Genomic DNA, 22,776 nt, shown 5'->3' on the forward strand with positions numbered 1-22,776 from the left:
GCTCACAGCAGCTCCTGTTCTGTTGGATGAGTGGAACCTGACGTGTCTCAGAGACCCTCAGCAGCAAGGGGAGGGATGTGGGAGCATTCCTGTGGTGCAGACTGGCTGCCCATGAGTGCAGGATTGAAAGGGAAAAACCCATTGGAAAGAATTGTTTGTTCATCCGTACCAGTCTCACTCCCAGCCTTGTCTGCACCTATGTGCTCTTCAGGTGGGCCTGGCTAAATGCACTGAAGGGTATGAAATTGATTATTCCCTTTCCTACTAGTCCTCCTTCCCCTCCCAAAACCTCCACCACTGGACTTCTTCAAAATCTCATGCCACATTCTGAGGATATCTATAATAAAACAACAAACCCTGCAATCAGTAAAAAGTCTCCATGCAGCTGCTGTACTGAACAGAGGCATCTGCCATGGTCTCTCCTGGCAGCTGCCCATCCCCTGAGCAGCCCTGAGACCCCTGGGCATTCTGTTATTTTGATCCAAAAAGCTGCCAGGTATCTGGGAAGCCAGATTTGCTTCCAAAATATTCCGTGTTTCCAAAACAAAACTGCAGGATTTTGCTTTCTTTAATTTTGTTTGAGGTTCCCTTCTAATCCCACATGAAAATAACTCTGCAAATCCCAGCATAATTTCAAGGAAGTGGGGCTTCCCAGTCAGCTCTGGCACTGTCAGCCCTCTTTTACCTCCTTTCTCTTGCTGAGACTTGGAGGCACCACTGTGCTGGTTTTAGGGAACACTGTGCCAGTTTTCCAGAAGAGCAAGAAGCAAGAGGACAAGGTTTTAAACTGAGCCAAAGTCCAGGGGTTTCCATATCCTTCTATATAATCACTTCCAGCAGCTTCCTTCCCTTCTTCTGTTAAAGAAGGGCTCTCCTTGAGGTCTTCCCATGGAGGGGCTGCTGTGGGGCAGTAGCTCATGTGTCAGAGCCTTACAGGGTGTAGGATGATCCAGACCTACAGAAGGAATAAACAGTGCAACCCCCAGTTAGCCTGAAATGGTGCAGATAGCTCCAGGCAAAATAAAATTCTTTGTTTCCTTAACTGGAAACTGGAGGGAGACCTGCTAATTCCAGTACTGATCAACTCTGCCACTAGTCTGAGGGGGAAAAAAAATTAATATAATTGCTGTTAAGAGCTGGGGATTGCAGAAAGACTGGTGGGATAATCAGTAATCAGTGAGAGAGCAATTGTACCATGGCCTGTCTCTCTTCCAACAATGTGGGATGAATATTGCTCCATGCACTGGGATGTTCAGGAGAACAAGAAACACAGGCAGTGCCTATAGAATGGGAACTCACTGTGTCTAGAAGAGGATTTGAGGGATTTAGGGGGATCATCTGTACCAGCTCTCAGTGTGATGTTGCAGCAAAAAGGACTGAGACTGCAGAACAGATGGGAAATCTGTGCCTTAGTCAAACACAAGCTGTTGGACACAACAGGAGGAGCTGGTTACATCTTGTAATTCTATGTCAAACAAGAAAGCAAATGAGATGTTCCAATGGAGTGTAAGCTTTTTGCCAAGGGTCACACATGATATTTATCATAAAAAAAGAAATGTGAAGATGTCTGTGAAGCCCTGTGGCCAACATCCATCTTCTGAATCTTTCTCTCTCTTGAATGAGAAATATCAAACAGTTTTCATTGCTTTTCCCCGCTTAGATTGGAGTGGGCTGGCTGAGAAAGCTGTGGTTGTGAAAGGCTGCACCCAGCACTGCTATTGGGAAAGTTGCTTTTGAGCAGAAATTCTGATTACAGCACAACCTTGTCCTGCTGCACTTTGCACTCAATCCTGCCTGGATCCCATAGCACAAACCTTCTGCAGATCCCACTGCTGCGGGCACCCACTGCAATGGGAAACATCATTCCCACTCCAAAGGTTCTCCTGGTCCCTGCTGTCATTGTCCTGGCTCTCATATAATTTGCTCTGCCTCCCTGCCCTGCAGCAGCAGTGGGTCACCAGTGAAATGGGCTCAGAGCTCGGATTTGGTTTGGAAAAAACAACCAGAAGGAGGAATGCTGCTGGCAGCACTTGTTAACTCAGTGTCAGAGCTGCTACGCCAGGGACGTGGGAAGTGACATGCAGTTCATCTGGGAAGCTTGGCAGCACTTTCCCTGCAAGCAGCTCAGCTGTGCTCCTCAGGGAGGGAGGAGGAAGTGTCCTCATTTCCCCGCGAGCACGAGGCACAGCGTACTCTGGCACGTGTGCATGAGAGCTGCACCTTCACCTGGGGATGGGACCAAGGGACATTGCCTTCCCTCGTGCAGAGCCACGTCACAAGGGAGATATTGTAGTGATACACAAGAGATCAAAGATGTTTTTCTGCTAGAGGGCTGGGAAGAGAAGGGTTGTAAGGTACTTTCCCATCCAAGCCTTTGGGAACTCTGCTGGAGTTGCAGAGAGCCTCTGTGTTCCTGCTGGCCAAGATCTGAGCTGCCTGGGAGGGACAGGAGCTGCTCCAGGGAGCAAAGCCAGGGACAGGGATGCTAGCAGGTTCCTTGCAGTGTGAGATGGACCCTGGAGAGCAGCAGCGAAACCACGTGAGTTGGCAAATTCACCTTTTCAGTCATTGCTGTGCTCGTGCTCTCAGCTCCTCCTTTCCACATCTTCTCACCCCCAGCTCTTCAGCACAAAACCTGAGCCACTGTCACCACAAAAGCAAGGACAGCTCAGAGAGCTGTGGCTCATCTCCCTGTGGCAAGGTCTCCATGCTGACCTGCTCCTGTAATCAAGGAAATTACAGCCTCCTGATTTGGACCAAGGATGACATTCAGTGCTAGAAGACGAGGAGGAGGAGGAGTGAGTCTGTTTTCCCAGGGCTGCTCTCTGTAAGAGACCTGCTGAATGCTCAGTAGTTTTGTTACAGACCCTGTGTAAGCAGATCTGCTCAATGAACAGGACAGGCAGAGCCTGTATTCCCATTTCAAGGTGTCCAGTGCTGTTATGTGACTGTCATTGCTCAGTGTGGCCTTGGAAGTGTAAAACTGGGTAGGGGTGGGGAGGGAAGCATGAGAAGTTTGTTGGAGCACCCATATCTTAGGGAAAGGGAGATTTCTTCAGCCCTTCAAGTCTTCAAGTCTGAGGACTGGAATGAAGGGATGGTGGAAGGACAGTGGTACCAGCACATCTCCTGCTTGCTACTTGCCAGAGAGTGCTGAGTATTCCATTGCTCCATGTGCCAGCACAAGGTGTGGCAAGCCAGTTGGGCCACTGGTCCCTGAGGGACACTCTCCCACAGCCAGCTGCAGCCATGCCCTCTGCCTGGGCACTGGGAATTCTGTGGCTCTGTCTGTGCCAGCTCCCAGCTCCCTGAGCATTCTGTCCTCCAATATTGTCTTTCTCTCCCTCTATCACACACATTTTTGGCATGACTGATGCTCATTCATTTTTAACACTGAATACACTTTTCCTGCCCAAAGCCTTCACTAAACATCAGCTCTGTGCTCCCCTCAGAGACTGGCATTGGGCATGATGATCCCTGTACCAGGGATTTGCCCAAGAGCATGAAACAGGTCAGATCCAGAGCTGATCTTGAGCCTGGAACTGTGCTCAGGCCAGACAGATATGTGTGGAGCATCCCACCCCTTCCCCTGGGAAGGACACACACAAGTGGTGGGTAAGGTCTTCACCCAGGGTTAGGGGACAAAGGACTGATGGTCTGTATGGGCTAAGCTGCACACCCAAACTGCCACAGCAGGTGTAAAACCATGTTGGGGTACAAATTCAAAGAGGGGAAACTTAGGTTAGATATAAGTAAGAAATTTTTTACTGTGAGGGTGGTGGGACACTGGAACAGGTTCCCCAGGGAGGTTGCAGATGCCTCAACGCTGGAAGGGCCCAAGACAAGGCTGGATGGGACTTGGAGAAACCTGGTCTAGTGGGAGGTCTCCCTACCCACGGCAGAGGGTTGGAATTAGATGATCTGTAAGGTCCTTTCCAGCCCAAAGCACGCTGTGACTCTGTGATATACAATACAGAGGATAAGAAGCGTGGCCCTGCCTGTCTGTACCAATCCTGTCAGCTACAACTGCAGAGGTGTTTTGTTCCCAGCAGAGACCATCCATCACCCAAATTAAGGCTCTGAGCAGCAGTTCCTTGGTAAAGGATGGGTGTTATTAGCTCCAAAACTCCTGTGTCTAAAAGGCAAAATAATTCACCAGCCTGCTCCTGTTGCCTTGGTGTGCCTGGCCCAGGGGGCATCCCAGAACCAGGACCAACTGCTTTCATCATCATCATCATCATCATTATTGTTACTAATATTATTACTGCTCTGATGGTCCCCCCTGTGCCTGCCTGCAGTTTCCTAGAAAGGGCAGGTCACTAAAGCATTGGAGGAACAGCACACAGTGCAAGCACAGCTGGAGGAGCTGGGAGAGCACTTCTGTGCAAAAAAGATTCCTATTTTCCAGACAGAAGCTTTGCTTCCAAGTGGCAGCTGGATCACATAAGACAAAACCAGGGAGCAGGAGCTGCTTTGATCTGCTGCATGGAGCTGGAGCATCTCATCACTGGAGCCCAGAGGTTCCAGGGATGGCTCAGCACAGAGGGATGCCTGTGCCTGCAGGCTGCTCTGCACATTTCCAGCCAAGCCCATTGAAGGATACCTCACTCTTTATGTCAAGTTGTTCCTTAATGTGTTTTCTTTCCTAGGTGGCATTTCAGGAAATACATAAATGTCGCCGGTGTGTTAAATGAAAGACAGATGAAATACAGTGAAAGGCCCATAAAAATGAAATGTGTGTATGCCTCAGCCTCCCTCTTTTCCACTCACATTTTTCTTTCTTTTCATCTGGAGTGGAGCAGCTACAGTAGGAGCAAAACCAGCAGGAAGGAACTGGGCAGACAGAAGGTGAGGAATGGGGCATGTTAAGTAATTTCCCTAAAATTCCATGGGTTAAGGTAGTAAAGTGTGTCAGTGCCAGCATGACCCTGGTGCAAGGTGTGTTTAATCAGAGCAGCAGACTCAAGCTGTCCTCTCCCCTCCAGGGCAGGGTGTGCAGGGGCTGGCCATTCCTGCAGCCCCAGCCCCACTCACCTCCTGCTCTCCCCCACGATCCCAAGGGACTGCATCCCCCAGCTCCATGTGTAACAGGGGGTTGCAGGGATGCTGGATGTGTTTGTCATGGTTATCCAGGAGCAGGAATGCTGTAGCTATCACTCCCAGTGCTGCTCCACTGCTTTTCAGGTCACTAGGAGCAAACACACAAAGGATTGTGTGCCAGGGCTTGGGCTGCTTAATATCCTTCTGAATGGGATGCTATAGAGCAATATCAGCTTTTAATGGTGCTTTTAATTATCCCACAAGTCCTTCCAGTGCCTTGAGTCACACCTTTTATTTGGAGTGGCATGAGGGGAAATATTCACAGGCACAGACTGCCCAAACAATTTGTGAATGCTCCACCCCTGGAAGTGCTCAAGGCCAGGCTGGATGGGGTGTGGAGCAGCCTGGGCTAGTGGAAGGTGTCCCTGCCCATGGCAGGGGGGTGGAAGTGGATGTTTTTTAAGGTGCCTTCCAACCCAAACCATCCTACAATTACATAAATAACACATGTTGGGCTTTCCTGGGTGAGGCATATATGGGCACTGCAGTACCAGGAGATGCTGCAATGGGGCCGTGCAGATCCATGTGTTGGATTGGCATGGCCAGGTTTTGGTTGGGGGAGAGCTACAGGAGGGGCTTCTGTGAGAAGCTGCCAGAAGCTTCCCCCATGTCCAGCAGAGCCAGTCCCTGGAGCTCCAGGATGGACCCACTGCTGCCCAAGACCAGGCCAGTGGAAATAGTGGCAATGCCTCTGTGATAATAAATTTAGGAAGAATAAAAAGTTATTGAGCAGGTGTAATTGCAGCCAGAGAGGAGCAGAGTGAGAATATGTGAGAGGAAGAGCTCTGCAGACACTCTGACACACTGCAGACACACTGACAGCTCTGCAGGAGCTGCTCCAGGCACCAGAGCTGGGATTCCCCTGCAGCCCACGGAGGAGCCCCACTGCAGCAGGAGGATGCCTGGGAAAAGGCTGTGACCCTGTGGGAAGCCTGTGCTGGAGCAGGGTCCTGGCAGGGAGCTGTGGAGAGAGAAGACAACGCTGGAGAAGGTTTCCTGGTAGGACTTGTGACCCTGTGGGGTTCCAGGCTGGAGCAGGCTGTTCCTGAAGGACTGAGCCCCTGGAAGAGGGACCCACAGTGCAGCAGTTTGGGGAGAACCCTTGCCCATGGGATGGACTCATGCTGGAGAAGATTCTGGAGCACTGTCTCCCATGGGAGGGACCCAGGGTGCAGCAGGGGAGCAACTCCTGTCCCTGAGCAGTGGGAGAAGCCCTGGGTGATGAACCGACCACAACCTCCCCTCCCTGTCTCCCTGAGATGCTGGGGAAGGAGGAAGAGCTGGGAATGAGGGAGAGGTGGGGAGAAGGTATTTTTAAGGTCTGATTTTACTTCTCATCCTGCTCTGGTTTTGTTATTAATAAATTCAATTGGTGTCTCTAACTCAAGACTGTTTTGCCTGTGATGGTGTCTGGTGAGTGATCTCTCTCTGTCCTTATCCCCACCCATGAACCCTTTGTTACATTTTCTCTCCCCTGTCCATCTGCAGAGGGGAAAGATAGAGAGGCTTTGATGAGTGCCTGGCGTCCAGCCAGCACCAGCCCACTACACCCACAACCTTAGCTGGCTGGTTTTTTGAAAATCAAACCCACAAACAAAATGTGCAGCAGATATTTAGTGTTTATGTGATGTATAATGATGCAGAGCTGTGTGTGTGCCTGGGGAAGTTAGAGGGGGGTCTGCAGCCTTGATTTCCTGGACCATATGTTACCCCAGATTTCCCAGGGAAGAGCAGCAGTGTGCAGAGATGGACACACTTAGAGGACAATGTTTATTCCCTGAGACCTCATCTCACCCTGCAGTATTATGTTGGATAATCCCAGAGTGATAATGGGAGCGATTTTTGCTTCATCACCTTCTTTGCTCCAGCCTTGCTGGCAGGGGAGTGGTTATGTCACATCCTGACCTCAGCAAAGCAGGAACACTTCTGTTCCCAGGCACAGCCATGGAAACAGTTTTCTAGGGTTTTTTAAATTATTTTATTTTCATCTCTTCAGCCTGGGAATGCTCTTACTGCAACAAGTCACCGGGTGCATATACAAGAGACAATACTTGGCTAAATGCATGGGGGAGCACAAAGAAACACTAAAATCTACCAGAAATCAATATATTTACACTAGATTTCACTTCTGGTGGTTTAAGCTGTTCATCAAGCCAAAGCTGTTTTTTCTGCTTTTTACACAAGCATTTATAAAAATACACAAGCATGTACAGCATACAAGCAAGTGTATGTGGGCATATTCTTGTGTCCCCACAATTTACTGCCTCCCTGGAATTACCCCTCTGTGAGTCCAGAACAGATGTCACCTTCATACTTATAATAAATCCACAAACCGTCAAGCCTTGCATGCAGACATGGTGTAATTTTTTTTTTTGGTTTAAATTGGACAGAATACAAACAGAAGAAAGAATTTGTTATCAATAACCAAAAAGGGAGAGTGTTTTTTTCACACACCAGCCTGTGAAAAGCCAGAAGGCAAAGCGGAGATGGGAATCTGGTGCCTTGGAAAGTGTGCAAGGAGTTTTATGTGTCAGTCATATTTTACTGTCTTGTCCAGTGTGTCATGAATCTCTGCCTGTATCTGCATGTAGAAATGCCACAGCTTAATTATTAGCTATTAATTATATGCTGGATTCAAGAGAGAATTACCATAATGTGGCACAGCATCCATAAATACGAGATCCAAGAGGGGCAGAATGGCCTTTTGTTTCCCTCTGCAGAATTATATGCATGACCCAGTTTTTTTCTAATACTGCAGTGGCAGGAGAGACATAGCATTGTTTGTTCCACACAAAATGGGGAGGGGGGAAGGGCTCTATTTTGAAATGTACAGTAAATAAACTCTTGCATTGCAGAATAAGACCAGAGAAAGGATGCTTGAGTCTCTTACTCCAGCCAGCCACATTTGCAGAGACATCTCACAGTTAATTATGATACTTGCCTGAACAGTCTGAGGCCACTCTCAGAATCCAATTTTCATGTTAAATACTCCTCTGCTACGTGCTGGGTCTCCTGTTTGCAATGCAAAATGTTGGTTTAACCTGCTGGTTTGGGTGGGGACCTGTGAGCCCCAGCCCCTGGTGCCTGCAGGGTTTGGAGGGGCTTGGGGTTCCCTGGGTGGCAATGGAAAAGAAGAGGGCTCAGTGCTTAGGCTTGGATGCCTGTGGGACACCAAAGCTGGGAGGTCCCCAAACACCTCATTCTTCAAACTGTGTGGTCACTGGGATGAGCAGTGAGAGAAAAGGCAGCCAGTTCTGGCTGGGAATGAAGATTTTGGTGGCTGAATTTTCACAGCTGAGAACCCCCCCACCTTGGGCAGAGATCCATAACTACAGGAGAAGGGGGAGGATCCAGTTTTCTTGGAGAAATTGCGGTGTTGGTCTAAGGGTAACCCAAGGAAAGGGAAAGGACAATGCAGTGATTATCAACTTCCCCCAGGAGTCTAGAAGATAAATAAATACACCGTGAATTCTTAGACACAATCACAATGATGACATAATGCACAGAGAATGCACAGCACAGAAACCTATTTCTGTCCTTATGGAGAAAATCTGGAAGGAACAGAGGAAAGGAATGCACAGCACAGAAACCTATTTCTGTCCTTATGGAGAAAATCTGGGAAGAGCAGAGAAAAGAAAGGCAGTCCCAGAAGGGCACACAGTAGGGCCTGGGATGTGGCCATGGCAGGAGAGCTGAGGAGGAGAAGGTAGGAGAGGATTTTCCAGTTATCAACAACAGTGAAAGTGAGGGATGTTATTTTAATTACCCACCACTGGAAACGAGACAGAATCCCAGTCCAGTGAATCCCTAGGATGCGGGGGACAGCATTTCAGCTCAGATGGACAAACAGTAGATTCATCAGGCTCTGACCATGAGGAGCCAGCTGGGAACTGAAGGAACAGTGATTTTGGGGAGAGCAATCACAAAGTGGCAGAATTAATCTTCCTCACAAAGAGGGAGATGCAAGAGCAGGGGCAGAGGGAGGCTGGACCCAAACCAGGTGATTTTGGCACACATGGGGAAGCTGTGGGTGCCTCCTGAGGCAGAAGGAGAGCCAGCACAGCAGGGAAAAGCCCTAAAGACACTGGGTGGTTTATCCTGCCAGGAGGAAGGCAGAAAACATGAACACTGAGCCCAACACCAGTGGCCCTGCTGCAAGCCCAGGGCAGAGAGAGGTGGGAACTGTGGGAGCTCCTTGTTTACATCAAAAACTGCCCCATGGTGAAACCACACAGGAAGGCCTGAAAGAGTTTCAGCTAGCTCGGGTGGGGAGGTGGGAACTGTGGGAGCTCCTTGTGTATTTACATCAAAAACTGCCCCATGGTGAAACCACACAGGAAGGCCTGAAAGAGTTTCAGCTAGCTCGGGTGGGAAACCAACACAGGATCTGTAAACACATCAGGAAAAGAAAGAGGAAGGAGAGGAACCAAGGGATGACTTGGGAAAGGCCAGTGCTTCACAAAAATGTTCCTTGTCAGCAGCTGACTGATTGTAATTAGCAGTTAATCAAATCAAGGGGTGGAGCAGAAAGAAACCATCCAGAGGTGGTTTAGGTGGGACAGGTGAGATGGAGTCAGGATAAGCAGGGGATGATCCAGTGGGAGGTGAGCAGTGGAAAGAGTTGGGTTGTTCTTCCCAGTCACCCTATGGAGCAGAAACCAGCAGACACAATATCTCCCGTTAAAAAGCAGGATTTATACATCAGGAGCCTAACCCTGAGTCTTGGAAAAGACCCAGAATAAATTATTAAACAAACAGATGATACAGAGCCAGAGGAGAACATAGGGATAAGAAGAGAAGATGAATTTGTCAAAAATAAATTGCCCAAACCAGAGTAATGTTCAACTCGGGTTCCCTCTTGGGCAGCTGAAATGTGCCATGATTTAGGCCGAGCTTTTGAGATAGTCTCATTTGACATTTTACCAATTCTCTCAAATTAAGGAAATATGAGAAAGTGAATTTAAGGACAATTTAATAAAATACAGCTGGAGTCACTGCAGATATACATTTCAGTCACCCAAGGAGGAGATTTTGAGCCAGGTCTTCCTGGATCAGGCATAAAGGTGATCCTATTCAGCATTTTCATTTACTGACTCCAGTGATGGCCCAGGGAATGCTTTTCTAAAATATGAAGGTTGTGCTGGATGGCAAGCACCTGGGAGGACTGGATGAGAATTCAAAATTACCTGGAAAAATTGGAGAAAAAACCTGTCCTGAATAAGTTGGAAATCCAATAAATAACAACACAAACTATGGCTCTGACAGGAGCATATCAAATGCACAGTACCCACCGGGGAGCTCTTACCCAGTGACAGTACAGCAGAAATGGAAGGGGAATGGCAATTCACAAAGGATGGGGGTGAGAAATCTGCATCTGGGAAAAGACCAGCAGAAGCAAATCTCCTTTCTGGATGCAGTACTGGACTGCTGTGTGTAAGCCAGAGGAGGTAATTGCTCAGCTTGCCTCCATGCTGATAAGGTCTCAGCTGGACCAAGTCTCCTATTTAGGGCACACTTGGGCCAAGATGTTAATTAATTAAAAAAGATTAAGATACAAAAAAAGTAGAAAGGTTAGAGGATTTAACTTTGTTTTGCCAGGAAGGGGAAGCTGCGATAAAAAGCTCTTGGACACAGCCAATTCTTACAAAGAGCAGATATTCAAGTGTTGCAAGAGCAAATCACATTAAATTGCATCAGGGCAGGAGCTGCATCCCTGTTAACCTCTCATCTGCCTTTTTCTGTCCCTTGTTCCCCAGCACACCCTCTTTGTGTTCAAGGACCTGAGCAGCACATGGGGCTCACTGGCCACACCACGGCTGAGCACAGCAGCAGGAGGTACCTGGTGCCCCATTCTCCACCTCCTTCCCCTGTGTTCCCTCCTGCCCAGGGTTCCTGGGCTCTGGCAGGGACATCTTGGCTGGGCTGCCTCACCCAGCCACACAGATCTGAGCACAGAAGCAGGTAAAAGGGAACCATGGTTCTGCAGCAAACGCAGCAGGACAGGGGTCTGGAGCTGGATGGTCCAGTTTAGGCACCAGAAAATGTGTGTGTGTGGCCACCCTTGGAGTGGGTCCTCCAGCCCCTGCCTCAGCCCCTTGGACTCTAATGTGGGCTCAAGCTGTTGGACACGCATCAGTTGAAAATAAACCCAGCAATAATTAAAACACTGTGCAGCGCTTTTCCCTTTGGGGAGCCGGGGGGAGGGAGGGGGGAAATCTGTTTGTATTTTTGGCCTGGTTTTCCTCATTTTCTGCCACAGAAAACAATTCTTCTTAATGATGACTGTTCCACATTCCCGCTCGTGTTCCTCGCCTTTGTTAATGTGAAGATTTAAATGCACCATTTAATGCCAACGTGGGCCAATGAACTCATGGCTACACTCGCACTCCCAGGCTGCCAGGAGGATGCACGATTCTATGACAGGCAATTAAAAATCCCATTATGGGACTACAGAATAAGAAGTAGATGATGTATTAAAACAAGGAACATGTTTAATTTATAAATCCAAGTTATTGCATGCTGTGAAGCGCTAGGGAGAGAAATGAATAAAGAAAGGACTTTGTAGAGCTGCTCGCTATTAAGTATTATAAACAGCAATATATGTCTGGCTGTCAGAGCCTCCTGGCAGCTCTGCATGCCAGGCAGTCCTCTGCCTCCCCTTCCCCCAGGGCAACTAATTTCTTCTATTTCCAAATCCAATAAGAATTTTTGCTGCATTAGCCAAAAAAACTCATAGCCTCAACATCAGGGAGTGTGACGCGAGCAACCTGGCCTAGGGGATGGGATCTAAAGTGGAATTGCACAATTGCTCTATTAAAATTCAGCCACGGTAATTAAAATTTGATAATAAAGACCTGCTCAGCACCTCGAACCTGTAGGGGTGAATTTCTCAGGCATGTGCCTGTCCCTCCTGTGCCCAGTGTGGTGGTCCCAGCATTGCTCTCCTGGTAGCTGGATGCCTGGCTGGGAGAGTGGGCTGCCAGGGGCTCCCACATTTAATTTTTGGAGGGAAAGGGAGAGGTATATCACATAGATTATACAAATAATTGCATGGATGGCCTCATCCTTCCAAGAAGGATTGATGCATCAAGGTGCAGTCCTGGTGTAAAACCCCCCAAAGGATGGCTGTTGGGTCAGACTGAGGTCGTGAAGTACCTGAGCCCAATTCTCCCTCCAGATGGGAAGGCTGAGTCTTCTCCACGCTCCCCACACATATGCTGTAGTTATCCTCTGAAGAGAAATGCTTCTGGCCACAGCAGCTCTGGGGACAGAGGGATCCTACCAGGGACACTAGCCTGGGATGACCCAGCAGCCTGATCAGAGGAAATCCCAGAGAGAAGTCAGGGAGAGAGATAAGGGGAGAGCAAGACATCCAGCAAGACATCTCGGATCCACAGGGAGGGCTGGGAGAGGAAACGGCCCATTAGCAGCGTCTGGGGGAATCAAAGAGCCATTGTGCACCGGGCTCAGCCTGCAGCTTTCTCAGCGTGCTTCCACCTCCTTGGGGACACTGCTCCAGCCTCTCACCTCCTTACGTCAATGCATTTCCCAGCAGATTTCCCCATCTGTTTATCATCTCTGGTGGTGAAGGGTCTCATGGGGAGCTCTGCCTGCTCTGCATCTGCTCTTGTGACAGGCTCCATTCTGTCTGCAGGAGATGAATGAGCAGCCCTGGGGCGGGGAAGTCCTGGGAATAAATACTCTGCTCTGGGGAAGGAACCTTTCTATGGTGGGGGTGAGACCCTGCACTGCTGCTGTGGTGAGCTGGAGAAGAATGGGAGCCGAGGGGGTCTTTGTCTTCATCCCAAGAAAAGCAATGACGTGTTCCTACACGTCTCACTTCACATGAAAGATGGAATGGTTTGGGTTGGAAGAAACTCTAAGGATCATCTCATTCCAACCTCTCATGCCACCCACTGGACCAGGTTGCTCCAAGCCCCAAACAACCTGGCCCTGAACACTTCCAGGATCTACAGCTTTTCTGGACAATCTGTGATAAAGAATTTACTCTGGACAATCTCTGAGTAAAGAATTTCTTCCTAACAGCTAGACTAAAACTCTTGTCTCTTAGTTTAAAAACATTCCCCTCTGTCCTATTAGTATCTATTCATGTAAGAACTTGCTCTCACACTTTTTTATAAGCTCTCTTCAATTCCTGGGAAGCTCTCTAAGGTCTTCCCAGAGCCTTCTCTTCTCTAGACTGATCCAACCCAGCTCTCCCAGTCTGTCTGCAAAGGAGAGGAGCTCCAGCCCTTTGAGCTTCTTTGTGGTCTCCTCTGGACCTGCTCCAACAAGTCTATGTCTTTCTTGTTCTGAGGACCCCAGATCTGGACACAGCACTCCAGATGGGGTCTCACGAGGGCCTGTGAGGATCCTGCTCTCCCTGGGTATTCGTCAGGGAAGAGCATTATTCTGCCATGTCTCCACCAAAGGCAATGCCCATCTCCTGCAACGCTCACGGGCCAAAGGACACACACGGCAAAGGAAGGTGATTAACAAATCCCAGACCAAACATGCCCCACACCAAACTGTTTGAGAGTTGGCTCCAGGGAGACATGGGCACAAGGGGAGACAACCAACAAGAAGTCCAAATGACACAAAGCTCAGCTCCTGTGATGCACCAGTGTCCACCTTGGAACAGCTGTGTAAACAGAACGTGTGTGGAGGGACATCTCACCCAGGCAGCCAAAGGGACTCCCAAAGCCAGAAAGGACACATTCCCCCTTCCCTCCTGTCAGTACCATGCCACTGGAGGACACAGACACCCCTAACCCCTGGTGTGAAAAGTCCTGTGTCCCCCAGTGTTCCCCAAGTCCCCACCTCAGCACTGGGGGGTGCAGGATGTTTTTCTTGTGAGAGCAGTTCTGCTGTTCCTGGTTATATCACTGACCCATATTCCTGCCTCAGCTTCCAGCCATCACAACATCCCAAATAAGCAGATTTTCCCCGAAGAGGTGTGGGTATGGTCTGCTAGAAGGGACTTTCCAAACCATTACAAAGTGAAAGTCCCTGTGACTCAGGAAAGTCCCCAAGACACTTGCTGCCTCCACACTCTCTTCAGCTTGAGACTGCAAGGATATTCATGGACTTCATCCAGGGCAAATGCCAAGTCCAGTGTTTGGGAAGGCATAACCTCCAGGCTACAATGCAGGCTGGAGGTGACTGGTGGAGGAGCAGCCGTGCAGAAAGGGCATTGAGTCACATCAATGCATCATCACAGCAAAGAAGGCAAACAGGCCCTAGGGCTGCATTAGGCAGAGCATTGCCAGCAGGTAGAGGAAAGGCAACTCCTCCCCTCTGCTCAGCCCTGCTGACACCGTGACTGGAGATTGCAACAGCCTCCAGTACAAGAGAGATGGAGACACATGGGGAAGAGTCCAGGGAAAGGCCATCAAGGCAGTCGGAGCTCACACAGCCCTGTGGGATCACACAGCCTGGGAGGGGAGGCTGAGCCTGCAGGGCTGGAGAAGAGAAGCTCTGGTGTACCTGCAAGGAGGATATGGAGATGATGAAGTCAAGCTGTGCACAGAGGTGCACAAGGGGAGCTCAACAGACACTGGACATAAGCTGAAGCCAGGGAGGTTCAGACTGGATATGAGAAAAAAATGTTCCCACTATGAGGAGGGCAGTTCAGCACTGATACAGGGCGCCCAGAAAGGCTGTGCTGCCTCCAGCCTTGGAGATTCTAAAACACAACTCACTAAAGCCCCAAGCAACCTGGTCTGACCCCAGAGCAGGCAGGATGAAGAGGTTGGGCTGGAGACCCCCTGCAGTCCCTTCCCACATGAGCTATCCTGCCATCCTACAGTGCCCAAGGCCATCCCATGCCCAGGACACACAGTGCATCTGCGGCTCAGCAGTGCCAAATGCTGCCTTTCCTCTCTAGGAACAGCCCTGGTGACTGCATCTCCTCCCCTGCTGGGGGACCTCCACCAAACCCACAGCTACCAGATGGCCAAAAGCTGCCTCCCCCAGCACAGGCAGGGAGAGGGGAGCAGGGAGCCTCCCGGCGCTCTCCCAGGCATCCCTAACCACAGCACATTGTTCTGGGCATCACACAATAACCCCAGACAGAGCAGGGCGTCATGGGGGTGTGGGACCCACAGTCACGTCCGGGCTGCTGTGTGTCACCCCCAGGAACAAAGCCTTGCGGGAGGGCAGGGGGCTGAGTGCCTGGCCTGGGCTGCAGGAGGGAGAGGAGGGCAGCTCTCCTTCCTCTGTCCCAGTCAGAATTTGATTATCCAAACCCAGCGATCGTAAACGTCCCCCACTCATCTGGTAACAATAAGGAGCCAGGGAACAGCTTGTCCTCGCCTGGCACCGCACCACTGACCAGGCCATGCAGCCAGAGCACACCTCCCCACGCCCCTGATCCTCACCCATGCTCTCTGCAGCTCCCTGAGAGGCTGCAGCAAGGTGGGGTCAGCCTCTTCTCCCAGGTAAGTAATGAGGATTAGCCTCAAGCTGCGCCAGGGGAGGTTCATCAGGAGGAAATTCTTCATGGAAAGGGTTGTTAAACACTGGAATGGATTGCCCAGGGAGGCAGTGGAGTCACTGTCCCTGGAGGTGTTTATGGAAAATGGGACATGGGACTGAGTGCCATGGTCTGGTTGCCAAGGTGGTGTTTGGTCATGGGTCGGACTGGATGATCTCAGAGCTCTTTTCCAGCCCCACTGATTCTGTGAGTCTGAGTCACTCCTCTTCCACTCCTGCTTGTGCACAAGGTGAGCCTGGTGATGGAAACCGAAGGTCTGCAAGTTCCCGGGTCAAACTCCTCTCAATCTGTGACCTTTAGACCTGGGCTCAGCATGACCAGTATCAGAAATTGTGCATAAAAAAATGGCTGTCCTTGGGTTTTGACTCTATTTAGTGAGTCTTATTCTGAGAGAGGACAATATGGGGCTCCTGCTAAGGGCATCACTGATGGGTAGTGGCTAGCAGGAATGGATGGATGGATGGATGGATGGATGGATGGATGGATGGATGGATGGATGGAAGGAAGGAAGAATAGCTGATGCCTGGCAGAAATGCACAGTCTGCAGCTTGGGACCAGTGAACTGGCACAGTGGAAGGCTGCAGGATGGAGGCAGTAGCCAGTTTTCCTAGGGGCCATGGAAAAGCAAAGAGAAAGGGAAAGATGAACATGCCTCTGTGTACTTTGGATGGGGTTGTTGTTTGTTGTTACATTATCTGCTTTCCTGTTTCCCTTGCCTCCCTTCCCTCCAGTGTTTTGTTTTGTTAAGTTTCTTTGTTCACAAGTGGGGAAGGATAGCTGGGGAGGGAAGCAGGGGAAGGATGGCAGAGGCATGGTGTGAGGGAAGGAGGGCAGAGGCAGAAGTGGAAAGCTTGTAGGGGAGGAGAGTGCCTTGAGTATCCATGCTGGTTTGACTAAATTTTCCAATGTTTCTGGCTAAAAAATTAGTGACGTGTTTTTGAGGACCCTTAAAAATTAAGGGTTCCTTAATTGCTCTCTTGTGCTGCCAGAAAGGTTACATTTATTACAGAATTACCTCAGCTGCAGCATCCAGAACTTTGAGGCATGTGTCCTGGCTCATTTTCAAGGACAATTTGCTCCACAGACATTTCAGGACTTGAAGAGAAGGTTTCCAAAGGTGAAATGGAAAATGTGCTAAGAGCAGGAATGTGGTAGCTACATGTCCAGCCCTCTGCTACTTCTAACCAGCTTATCCCATGGCACTGGGGTCCCACCATCCCAGGGCCACCCAGCCAGCAAGTGCCCCGCAGTGATGGGGCAGGGCTCAGGGTGAAATGAGCTGCAAGCAAGGCCTGGTGCAGCCACAGTGCTCCCAAGGCCCTTCCCAGCCATCACCATGTCACAGCAGTCATTCCCAAACTGCTCTTGGGGTTGTCCCAGGGATCTCTCAGCAGCCTTGCCCAGTTCCCTCAGTCTCAGGCCTTTAACCCCAGTTGTCACTGTAACCCCAAATGGCATTTCTGCTCTCCTTTGACCCGAGGTGACCTTGCAGCCAGCTCTCCTGAAGCATTTGAATCCATACTGATTATCTTTCATTCCATGCCTGGAACCATCCCTCCCACCCACCCTATCACCCTTGCATCAGCTTTGGTGTTGCGCAGCCTCCACACACCCAGACTACTAATCTGGCACAAAAATAACTGAGTGGAAAAAGGGAACAGGCTTCTGCTAAGTCAGGGCCAAGTTACCCAGCACAAGAGCTAAGATAAAGGGGAGGATGGTAGCCTGGAGCTGCAGGAGAAAGGACGGGAGTGAGACCTCTGTGTTGGCAAGCTCCTAGGCTGGTTCAAGATGATCTGTTCAAACCACGGCTGAAAGGGATTTGAGCTCAGTGTGGAACCCATCCCTCCTTCTCCCTCACATCCAGCTGCAGTTTAACTGGTGGCAAACAGAGCAGAAGCAATCACAGAGAGGGTCTGACAAGATGCTAAGGGAACAGAAAATCTGCCCGGTTTACAGGCAGGACCTGGAGGCTGGTGAGACGGGAGGGATGTGTCCTTCCCAGCAGCTGCCCTGTGAACTCCTCACTGATTTACACATCCAGCCGTGTTATTCTTTCCAGCAAGAGTCCCCACTAAGGATCCATTCGTCCAAAGTCATTTAGCACCGGGGCTAATTCTCAGTTTCCTGGAGGAGGATTTGCAGGCAGTTAAAATGTGTGAAGGCAGGAGAGTGCCAGACTGCAGGGAGCTTCCTACAGGCTCCTCTTGCCTCCCAAACTGGTGTGTAATGCAAGGCTGGAGCTCTCCTGCTGGAAGCCTTGCTCCCGGGGTCTTCATCTCCACTGAAAGCTTATCATGGCACAACCAGCTCCTTGTACAACCCGCTGGGTTACTCTAACCAGTGCAAAGTCTATAAATCAGCCCTTAAGCTCGGTCTGCTTACGCGATGATTAAATGGCCTGAAGTGATTTAAATCTGCCAAGCTTGGGCGAGGCTTTTAAAGAGTTGTGCTGGATGCGGGAGCCCAGGGGAGACGAGAACACCTCGCTACCTCCGGGTCACCTTGCCCTGCTCCCGGCGGAGCTGAGGACACCCCGGCACTGCCTGGAGCCCCGGCAGTCCCTGCAGGCTGCTCCGGGCGCGATTCCCAGCGCTGCCGCTCCGCAGGAAAGGCTGCCCGGGCACACACCCACCCAGCGCTGCCAGGACTGAGGTTGCACAAATCCCGGTGATTCAGAGAGCCGGCATGCTCCCAGGCTCCGTCACCCACCTACGCTGAGGCTGACCCGTCACTGAGTTCCCCGATGGTTCCCTTTGTGCCGTCCGGGACTTTAGCCTCATATTTCTCCCTGCTGCTTGCCTCCTGAGCTATGCCCATCCAGGGTCTCCTCCATCCCCCCCTCTCATCATCCTCACGGATGCAGGAGGGCTTTGCTTTCCTCGCTGTGCTGTCACCTGATACCCGGGGGAGCCGCTGGAAGGCTCTGGGTCTGGCTTTTGGGAGGCACTAACCCACACGGAGGCAGCCCTTGCCCCTTTTCAAGGACACTTGAGTTTAATGTGCGCTATTATCACCTGGTCAGGCACTATTTTAAGCTCTTTGCATCTCTTTGCTGTCACTCTTAACTGCCCTGAATAACTCTGGACCCAATATAATCAAATACGTGTGCAGGGACAGTCGAGCCCCATGTGAGCTACCTCTCACCCCGACCATCCTCCACCCCCTGAACACCACTGCCTGATTAAACTGTGATTAAGATTATCTGTGACCACTCAGCAATGAGATCTGCCCTGCTGGGGGCAGCTGGGCTGCTGAGCATGGTCACTTGGGAAGTGACATTCTCCTGGGGCTCCAAACGAGACCCCAAGGCTGCAGAGGCAGCCTTGAGCAGAGAAAGCAGCGTGCTGTGCAGAGTGCAATGAAGCCTGTTGGGTTAGAGGACGTCAGAGTTATTTGCTGGTTCCCCTCTGTAGCAGGGGGTGTAGGCTGGATTAGGCAGTGGCTGCCGGTGCCACTCCACTGGCCCTGCAGGCGACACAAGGCACAAAGCTGGCAGGATCCCGTGTGCTGGGTAATCTGACACAGAGGGGATCCACAGCTGACATGGATAACAGATTTGCAGGGGGGGTTGTTCGCTGTCTGTATTTGATGTTGAACCTGCAAGAGTGCACAGTCCTTCCAGGAAAGCCATTGGCTTTGGGAAACTCCTACTGAGCTTTGCAGTGCTCTCCAAAAGCTCTGCAAACCATCCCGTCCCCTTGTCACCTCCCTGTCCCACAGAGGAGCAAGACAACACGTGATCCTCTGCTCAGCATGAAGCTCAGCTCTGCTGCCAGGGCTCTGCTCATGGCTTAGCAAAAGCTCTGCAAACCATCCCGTCCTCTTGTCACCTCCCTGTCCCTCATGCTGCCCACAGAGGAGCAAGACAACACGTGATCCTCTGCTCAGCATGAAGCTCAGCTCTGCTGCCAGGGCTCTGCTCATGGCTTACACCACTTAATCCACTGCTTCACTTCCTCCAGGGTAAACCCAGGGACACTGCAAGGCTTTTGGGTTCATCCATGAAAATGCTCTGCATCATTTTTCATTTCAGCTTCATCATTTTTCATTTCAGCTTCACGACTGTCAAGATACCCCAGCTGAGAGCAAGGCTTGGCTTGTTAGGCACTGTTCAAGCCTCAGCCCCAGAGCAGTTGCACCAAGGAGAAGGAAAGGGATGAGGAAGGGAGAAGGGAGGTGAATGGGGGCACTGGAATGAGCTCCCAGAGTCCCAGTGCTTCTGCCGAGGTTAATAAGAGCATTCAGGCTTCTGCATCCAGACCTCACTCTGCAGCTGAGCCAAAGGACCTCCTGCAAAACAAGACTCCAAAGGGATAAAACCCCATAACAAGAACCTTTAAATGCATCTATTATTTTAACTTGGAGAGGTGCAGATGTGACTGCTGGGCTTGTTCCACATGCACCAAACCAGGCGTGCAGGCAGCTGTGGCTTTCAGTCAGGTAAAAGTTGTCCTGCTTGACAGCACTTGCATGACTTGGGGGTCAGGAAGGAAACTTCTTCACAGCAAGTCACTGACCTGGGAAGGATATGAGATGCCAGCCTCATGAGCCTCACCCCCTGACCTCACCAGGGGAGAAGATGCAGGGTCACCTGAGCTTCACCTGCAGCCTCACCTCCCCATCCCACCTGCTGGTCATCTCACAGCCCTGGGCACAGGGCTAAGGTGGTGTTCATGCACTCAGCCTGGCCATCAGATGCTCCTTCTCCTTTCTTAAAGTCCTCTGGGAAAACAGGCTCTCCATCTGTGCATCCACTGTTTCCAGAGGAGAGATCAGCTCAGCGTGATGGCAACCAAACCTCCATCCAACAGTGCCACACTTCCCTCCCCATCTGCCACCCCTGGCTCCCTGGTGCCTGGCCCTGAAATCCCACGGGGTTCTTGAGGTGGGAAATCCATCAGTGATAACACACCTGGCTCAAAATGACTGTGGTTTTGTATATATATAGAAATGACTGTGGTTTTGTGTGTATATGTGTGTGTGTATCTATATATTCCTGCTGGGAACATCTGCTCTTGGTAGACATTTCCCTTCCCAGTTTCCTGGAGATCACAGGGAGGGTCAAAAGGGTGAGAACGCCCACCCAAACTCTCCTTTCCCTCACCCAGGGAAGTCTATGGGCTTTGTTGATTTAACTTCCCAATTCATGTTAATGCAAATTGTAATTGTGGTTTCTATATGAACTGGAGTCACAAATTTTCCCATGCAGCAGCTACTTTCCCATAACAACAACACCAACACAGAAATGTTCTGTTTCTATGGGAGATGTGGAAGCAATGGTCCATGTACAGAGAATGAGACACTGAAAGGAAATTATGTCTGCCCCATTAGCCTGGCGTCTTCTAGCACAAGTCAGGGATGAGAAATCATTTCCTGGAATGTTTCTGGTTTCTACAGGGTGAAACAAGTGATGGTGCCCCATCCTCAGAAGGGTTCCAGGCCTGGCTGGATAGGGTCCTGGGCAATATGGTCTAGTGGAAGCTGTTCCTGATCATGGCAGGGGGTTGGAAAGAGATGATTTTTATGGTCCTTTCCAACACAAACCATTCTCTGATTCCATGGTTTCGTGGCATATTCTTCCAAATTTCCCAAATAGCTTCTCTTGGTAAGACAATTCCTCCCATTCCATGAACAGGCTTGAACAAGCCTCAGGTGAGTAAGCAGGAGCACTGGCTTTCCTCACAAGACAGGAGACCTTGCTGTTGGAGAGATGATAATTTCTGGTGGCGAACGAGGTCAGTGGATGCCTACTCGATTCCTACCACCAGCTCAGCAAAGACCCAGCAGTCTTTGGTCAACATGAGCAGCGAGTTTCACCTACTCTGATTTAAAAAAACCCTCCTTGTTTTTCAAAGTTACCAGTTCACTGACCTGGTTGTATTTGCATGACTCACGGGGTGGCACAAGGGGGAAAAAGGAACCGAATGCAGGGAGGCGAGGAGGAACTTCTTGAGCTGCTGCTGCGTCCAACAAAAACACTTAACACGAAACTCCAGTCTCAGCCACCCGTTCCCTATTTTCCTCTCGAAGAGTGACAAAAGTGGAGAAGCAGCAAGCTGGTCACTAGTAAGTAATTTACATCTCAGCCAGTATGAACCAGTCCAGGCAGCGTGACTGGGGTTTGTCATTGCAAGGGCTCTGAGGGGAGGAGGGATGGGGGATTTGCAGATCAGCCCATGCATTTTTGGATAATCTCTGGACTGCCTTTAGGTTCTGTATAAATAATAATAATTAAAAGCGGATGTAACTAATTGGAAGCCACTCCAAAGCAGTAACATGATCCATCTTATTGCCAATCCCCTGAGTCACCCTGTCCTCCAGATGATTATTTCTCTGCTTCTCCCTAATACAATCTGAACGCTGCCCTTTACAGTGCTGATGGACCCAGCATGGGTTGGTGCTGTTGGGGCATTTCAAACCCTCTTCCAGCCCAGACAAAACCAGGCCACTTAGTCCTGCACCAAGATCTGCCATGTATTTCATCAGAGACCTACCCATTCTTAAAATTAAAATTCACTGCACCATCCACAAGCCTGGTGTTAACCCAGTTGTGTTATTGCCTATTATTTGTCCAATTTATTTTGAATTAAAAGCAGCAGTGGGTATGCCATTGCTTTTGAAGAACTTTTTTTTTAAGAACTTTTGAAGAACTGTGTCTCGGTTTGCATTTTGATCTCCCTTTGGGATGTGGCTCCCCTTTGTTGACCTGTTGGGAAGAGCACGTTGTTCCTGGGTTTGGGGGCCCCGAGGGAAGGCAAAGCCCAAAACAGGGCTCTGCAGCACAGCCAGCTGTGGAGGAACATCTTCTCCCTGCACACGTGACACACTGGCTCTTATTCCCCCCTGGGAGCAGCAGTCCTGCCACCGCCACCCCAGCTCGGGGAGGGAAGCTCTCCAGGCTCATTCCCAGGCTCCCAAGGGTCATTTACTCCTCTCCAGTTCCCTTCCAGCATTAGAGATGGAGAAAGTGTGGGGAGAAAAACTCCACTTTGTCTGGGAGAGAAGCCTTCTAGCTGGACTCCAAACTCCCTGGAATCAGAATGAGGCTTCTTGTGAGCTTCAGAAGGGCTTGGGAATCAGAAGGGATGGGATCCACGCTTCTTTAGAGCAAGAGCACCACATTCCCCCCAATCCTCCCCTTTTTTAGATGGGATTTTTAAAGTTCTGTGCTGTTTCCT

This window comes from Passer montanus, unplaced genomic scaffold (genome assembly GCF_014805655.1).
Source record: "Passer montanus isolate IOZ18808 unplaced genomic scaffold, ASM1480565v1 scaffold46, whole genome shotgun sequence".
Taxonomy (NCBI): domain Eukaryota; kingdom Metazoa; phylum Chordata; class Aves; order Passeriformes; family Passeridae; genus Passer; species Passer montanus.